Source organism: Apostichopus japonicus, chromosome 8, assembly GCF_037975245.1.
Source record: "Apostichopus japonicus isolate 1M-3 chromosome 8, ASM3797524v1, whole genome shotgun sequence".
NCBI classification, from domain to species: domain Eukaryota; kingdom Metazoa; phylum Echinodermata; class Holothuroidea; order Aspidochirotida; family Stichopodidae; genus Apostichopus; species Apostichopus japonicus.
In genome coordinates this window covers 35,333,586-35,340,847 of record NC_092568.1, presented here as the reverse complement: position 1 = coordinate 35,340,847, position 7,262 = coordinate 35,333,586, and the positions used below count along the sequence as shown (strand labels likewise).

General features: G+C 37.0%; 1 long non-coding RNA gene across 1 annotated transcript; it reads left to right on the top strand.

Moving 5' to 3' along the window:
- Positions 1-1,274: 1,274 nt before the first annotated feature.
- Positions 1,275-6,382, top strand: LOC139971763 (uncharacterized). The gene is made up of 3 exons (XR_011794479.1): positions 1,275-1,512; positions 2,532-3,548; positions 4,099-6,382. It is a non-coding gene; the product is annotated as an uncharacterized lncRNA (long non-coding RNA).
- Positions 6,383-7,262: the final 880 nt, after the last annotated feature.

Sequence of the window (7,262 nt, the reverse complement as noted above, 5' to 3'; positions counted from 1 at the left end):
GATTCATTTACCTCGTTGGGGTGTATGTATGTAGGGTGTATGTAAGTAAAATGAAACTTAGAATAGAGCAAATAATTTATGGTTAATTTTACGACATGACACAGAAATTTTGTACGGGAATCGAGCCAGAGACCTCTGAATTGAAAATGAAACCTATAAAACATCTATCATGTACTCTCTAATAGCCTTAGAATGTAGACACCGTTCAACGTGTACCACATGCATATCAGGGGCGGATCCAGGATTTTGAGAAAGGGGGGGGGGGGGGGCCCGACATCCCGATGGTAGCACTTTAGTGATCTGCGTCCTGGGGGAGGGGTCTAGGGGGAGGGCTTGTCCCCCTCCCCCTTGGAAATTTTTGGTTAATTGTGAGTGCTTATATGCAAAATGGTGAAACATTTCGCCAAAAACTAGAAAAACCAGAAACGTAGCAGACACGCTTTTTTGTGCACATATTTTCTCTCGATAGACACGTATTTAACAACGCTCAACAGTGCATGTACAATGGATACACTATTATTGCGTCGATTCGTTTTTTCTTTTGCGCGAAAATTATGACACCAGATTCACCCCAAGAAAAAACATAAAACAAGATATATTCAATGAGATAATTATGATATACTTATTAATGAAAGGGGGGTGTAGGCGGTTTTACACTATCTAACGCAACGTAGTCGCCAAGAACCTGAAGTATTTTTAAGGGAGGGCCCGATAATAAGCGGAAACGGATCACCGACCGAAAAAAATATCGGAATTTGTCGACTATTTCTTGCTTCCTATTGTATTAAAACAAAGTACTGTATGAAAGACACAAATCACATTCTGAAAATTGTGGAAGCCACCCCGTTACCAAAAGCAGTAGTACTTGCTACACTCGATGTCGTCGCCATGTATACCAATACTCCCCAAGAGGAGGCCTTAGATATATGTCAATAAGTCTATGAAAAGGCGGAAAAAAGCGAATATGAAATAAATAAAATATCTTCCATATCCATGCGCAAACTAATTGAACTTATTTTTAACAAGAAACTGTTTCGAGTTCAATAACCAATTCTATCTACAAAAGATCGGTTGCGCCATGGGTAGCCAAGCCTCTCCGGAAATCTGTGATATCGTCATGCATAGACTGGAAAACCAGATTTTACCGACAGATAATAAAATCTTAAAATGGCTTCGCTATAGAGATGAAATTCTATTGCTTTACGACGGTTCACCTCAGGAACTTGAACAACTAGTAAACAGGTTGAATGAGATTCAGCGCTTCTTAAAGTTTACGGTACACTGTAAAACCCAACCGGTAGATGAGCTTTCTGAACAAGGGTTATGACAGTCAGGATGACTCAATAATGTTAATATAAGCGTTACAACATGATTTACGTAAGTTTTATGCGGAAACGTAGATCAACGTATGAAGATATCGTTGTTTCAACTTGTGATGGTCGAGTATCAAAACATTTCTACATGAAAACGACTGGAAAGAGAAGACTGTGCGTATTTGCAACAAAATTACCGGTAAGTGATCGCTCGCGCGCGTATATCGACTAAGTAGATAACATACGTCAGGGGCCAGCTTTCCCAAGATGATTTACGGTTCGTATTTAGAATGATTAATGCTCAATACAGTAATGATATTCGCGCAGATTCGACTGAATCTAAAATATGTAGTTAAAATTAGCCCAAGTCAAAGTTTAAAACTTGCAGCATAAAATTATATGCGTGATTGAATTGGATTAGAAAAGCTACAATTTCAACAGCCTAGCCTACAAAATTTATAAGCTCCATTTCACGTTGAACGTAGGCTGTGCATTAGGTTAGGCTATAGAGCTTTACAGATAGGCCTAACCATTAACAGTTGCGCAGTGTGAGACAAAGGAGTAAAACATTCGGTTCATCAGTATGAGCTCATGTGGTTAATACATGGTACTGATTAGCAAATTTGAATGAGGTATAATTTAGAGATATGTTTGTTGTGATTGGCAGTGATAGTGGTCATTCTGTACTAGCAAATATACAAACTATTATTGTTGATAAAAACGATGGATGGCTTGTAGTAAAATTGCATAAATCTATTTTTCAAAGCCACATTGGAGCATACAAAGTGACAGAGACTGAAAACTATGATCAAGTAGTTTGTCCAGGTAATCTTAAAGATTACTACCCTCTAACTTCCTACACTATGAGAGAAGCTAAAGTGGTTGTGTTGAAACTGTACATGAAGAACAATCGGAGTTACCCTAAGTTGAGTTGTCTGTGATAAAGCATGAGCCTTACTAAACATTGAAAGATGCAGTACTTGGATGACATTTACATGCAAAATATCTACCCATGCAAGTAGCCAAGAGTAGATGTACAGTAGATATGCTGCCATACTGCATATTTATGCAGTGCATTTGGTATACTGCAGCTGAATGGGTTGTTGCACTTACTGCTAAAATATTACTATGTGGTACAGTACTGTAATTCTAAGGGGAGTGTACGAAACGATATAGCCAGCTTCTAACTCACTTACATTGTTCTCTTTTCATGCATAGGATTGCTCAGATATTGATACTATGTACAAATTGAGGGTAGTGTTGTCACCAAAGGACATTCAGAAGGTGTCCCTTGAGCAACGTCCAGAGTCTGTTGAAAACCTTATGGAAACTTTGAAAGATAAGTTAAGCCTTGAAGGCAGTTTCACTTTGCAATATGCTGATCCAGACTTTGGCGGTGAGATGGTGAATCTGACTAATGCAAATGATTTACCAGAGACATGTGCATCTGTCCAAGTGATATACACTGATTGCTGAAGATCAGTGCTATCGGAGTAGTACACCCTCACTGTCATCTGTCGGTTCGTTCGGAAGCTCACATGACACTATGAGTGTTAGTTCAAATGATGACATACAGTCGGTAGAAGCCAAACTGAGACAAGGGTGTTGGCCAAAGGTCTTTCAGGTACCTAAAGTAGGCCCAGAGCTTGAACTGGTTTTTGAAGATGGTAATAGAAAGTATCTGTCAGAAGGAAAGAAGCACCTTGACTTAAGCAAAGATCACAAAAGTCAGTTCCTTGATGCGATTGCTAACCGCATTTGGGAGTACAAAGCTTATCCAACACACATGGAATACACTGAAGTAACAAAAGCAATCATGAGGACCTATCCTTGTTTGGCTGAAAAGGGAAGTTCCTCTGGCTATGATGAAATGCTTAACAGCATCAAATTTAAGATGGGTAATCTTAGAGCAAATATGAGAAAGTTGGACTGCATGGAACTAAACGTTAACTCAAGGAAGCGCTCCTACCCTGGAACGTCTTCATCAAAACACAAAAAACCAAAGAGAGCAGAAATAAATTACTTACCAGACACTCCAATTTGGAGAAGATGCAACAAGTATGGAGTCTTATTGAGAAAACTTTTGCACAGAAGTCCAAAGAGAAACAGGGACATGGACAAGATTTAAAGGATGATGATAAGGACCTATGCATACCGTAGACAGGACCTGGTCTTAAATGCGCCAGCCGTCAACGAAATGGTAGAAAGATGCCCGCCTTATTTCTTCCCAGTGAAGTAAGTTCCTTAATTGTTCATTAACTTATTGGAGGTGCTGCCTCCTTCACTAAAATTGGACATTTTGTTTTGTATTTTTCATGATATAGTAGCTGCAGTGTATAATGAGTAGTAAAAGTAATCACAGTGGGTGATTAGTGTTAGAGATGTTTTATTTCTTATGTATAAAATTTTGGTAAAATACAGAAAAAAAGAGATACAAAGTATGTGGCCTAATATGGTGCAGCAGGGTGATCTGATCAGTAATTAGCCGGTAGATGTATTTTTTAACCCATGGATGTCAGTCACCATTACTTATTTTGTTTGTCACTAATATCTGCACTAAATACCTGTAAAATTAGTTTATAACTGTATATTATATATGGTCTTACCCAGGATTCCGATTGGCAGTTGACTACCATCGACAAATGCACTTACAAGTTGCATTTATACTCTCACCTTCGAAATGGCTTTCTATAATATTGCTACCTGGCAAAAGGGAGCCATCTTCTTTTCATGGGGCAAACTTAACTAAATATTGTTTTCTACATTTCTCATTTTATTCTTTCAGTTGAAGGCTGAGTTTTCGAGGTTAAGCAACCTTGCTCTGGACAGCACTTTCTTTTCTTCACTAGACCAACACCTTGACAGAATGGTGGAAATATTGTCAACCAGACAAAAGTTTCAGAACTTGTTTCTCTTTGAGACAGGGGTAGGCTATATAACACATTCTGTAGTGTATGGTATGATCAGATAATACAAGAGCTCATTCATCTATATTCTTGTTTTAGCAATACTTAAAATACAGTAAATAAGAGTACATACTTTTTATTAGAAATTACCTTGTGACAATTTAACAGTTACATTTTGTACAATATTACATGCAAAACTAGCATAAAGGTATGCTGTATTTGCCCCAAAAATACCAGAAATTCAAATATGGTCACCTTTGGTCAAAATTCTTACAGTTTTTATTACCACCTTGGAGGAAATTTACTTTAATTTTGGTTTGTTTCATTTTTGCATTCTACTGTATATGTTAACAACACCATTGGTTTATTTGATTCATGGTAAGTACAAATTGTGTCCTGGATATAGATTCAAGAAAAAGGGATTGCGGAATATTTTTTCTAATGACAGCTTAAACAATAATATTCTTTAGTTAAAGAAGTTAATATATTGCTGTTTTAGTGTAATTTATCAACAAAAAATAAACCATCAGGCTACTTAAAAAACCCTCTTAACAATTTGAAGCCATGCCTGTGGCGTTACATTCCATTATAAACATTCATAGTTATCATGCATCTGAAGTGTTTAAATAGTTCATGTGGTGTTCAAATCACAGTAATACAAATGTTTGAAGGATCCAAAAACTGGCAAAAGACAGGATTGACAATGGAATTCTTTCAAAGTATTTTGTGTTCCAAATGGGTAAAAATAAAGTGCTTTGCTGTAAAGATCTAAAAACCAAACATTTTTCATTATGACTTTACTTTGCATGCAGGTTTTCATGAGCAAAGACTGTTGTGCTTCCTCTCAGATTATTAAAAGAGTTTTACAGAGTTGCTTTATCTTATGATTAAAATGTAAGTTTTTGAGTACAGAGGACCAAACAGAGGCTATTTGCTGAACCCTGGCTTGATTTCATATACCCCTTTCTAGGATGAAAGGTTGTATGTGATTCCCCAACATATCCTTAGCTTTCATGGGAACTAGTTTTTAATGGTAATTTCTAATATAAGGGATCAAAATATCCTCAAAAGAAATTTTTCATATCATTGAAAAGATGAAGTTCCTGTTCTATGCTTGGTTTTCACAATTGAACAATGCTCTTATCCATCACAACTAGTCTTTGTCATAAAAACAGATGCAAGAGCAATTGGTCGCATCACTATAGCTTTGCTAATGACAGCTTTAAGTGCATTCCTTTAGTTAATGAAACATTGGTGTTTTGAGCATCGTTGCCTATTTACATGATGATGTAATTATGATTCACCTATAAAACTATTTGCCACAAAATTAAAAGTCTTTAGCTAAAACAATCATATTGTAAATGGCTGAGAGGAGTTGTTACTTCTTACTTCCTGGCTTTTAACAACATTGGTTATTTCCAGCAGCCATAACATATTAAATTTACTTCAGTATTTCATACCAAAGAACACATGCACTTGAAATTGGTATTTACTATCTCAAATGAATCATGGAAATGAATGATTGCAGCAGGCATGTACCCATGCTCCATGTTCTTCTGTATCTCATTATTGATACATTTTGGCGTTGTTTCCACCGATAAAAGTATTAGGCACTTTTTATGCGTTTGATTATTTCTTCTATTTCCTTGTTAAAGTACATTGTTACTGACTTCAGAGGTTGAAAATAAAGTTGTGTTGTTAACTTAGCAATATATAGTTTTCTTTACTAAAATTGTCTGTTGTCATAACTTAATTAAATTGAGGTAACCCGCTGCCTAGAATATGCCAAGTAGCGTCAACTTAAATATTCAAAGTTAACTCTGGAGATAATGGAAAGTGGGAAAAACTTGAATTGGTCTTGTCAGTTTAAAGAGGAAAGGCTATGCTGTATCAGCTCTAAAGTTTTAGTTACCATAACTTGCCCAGCTTTTGCTCAAAAAAAGATAAAGATTAAATTTGTTGGACTTTGCTGATATCTGTTGCCACAACTGATGAACATGAAGTGTAACAAAGTAAAACCAGCGAGTTGGTTGTAACCACTACTGTCAAGTTTTACTTATGGAGTTTCTGGGTTAGTAGAGTGAACTTAAAAAAGTTAAGGCAGCGGGTTACCTCGACTTTTTCAAGTTGTCTTGACGTGTTGGGTTTTACAGTGTAGAAATATTACACACCGAGGTAACATACCTAAATTTGAAAATCTTCAAAGGTCCAAGGTTTGAAACCAATGGGTTATTAGACACCAAAGTCTACACCAAACCCACGGAAACTTTCCAATACCTCGACAGAAACTCTGCACACCCACTTGCCACTTTTAAAGGCTACATTAAAGGGGAAGTATTACGATACGCACGTCTCTGTAACAATGACACTGATTTCTTACAGAAAAAGAATGCGTTCACAGAGAAACTTACTCGGTAACTATAAGAAAGAGGAAATTGCCTCAACCACGAAAGGCATAAAATTTGAAAACCGTGGGCAATACCTCACTACCAAGCCTAAACAAAAGGAACTACCAATGGTGTTCAATCTTTCCTATACACCCCATATCAAAACCACGCATTTGAAAAATGTAGTTTTGAAACATTGGCACTTAATCTCGCAACACGCGGACAGGGGCGTAGCGAAGTTTTTTTGTTGGAGGGGGGGGGGGGTTGTGGAGGATTTGATTTGCCGACGGATCTGGGAAGTGGTGACTGAAATGGGGGAGGGGTGTAAGGGGAGGGGGTGTCCCCCTCCCCTTTGGAAAATTTTTAGTTTTGAAACGTCCTTAGATGCAATCTGGTGCATATTTTAAATCAAATTTGGCACCGTAGAATCATGATTTCGATATTATTTTTATGGCAGTCGGCAGAAGAAGAATTAATTGGGACCAATTATCGAACTGTGTTTTCTCTTTCACCGATCGTTGAAATAGTGAAACTTCGTGATGAAAATGTTCAGAAAACTTTCTGGTAATGAGAAATAACAACATTCATTGATATACAAGCGAGAAACGTTAACAATTGTGTACAATTCGTGAGCCGTGTCCTTAAGTTTTCCACGG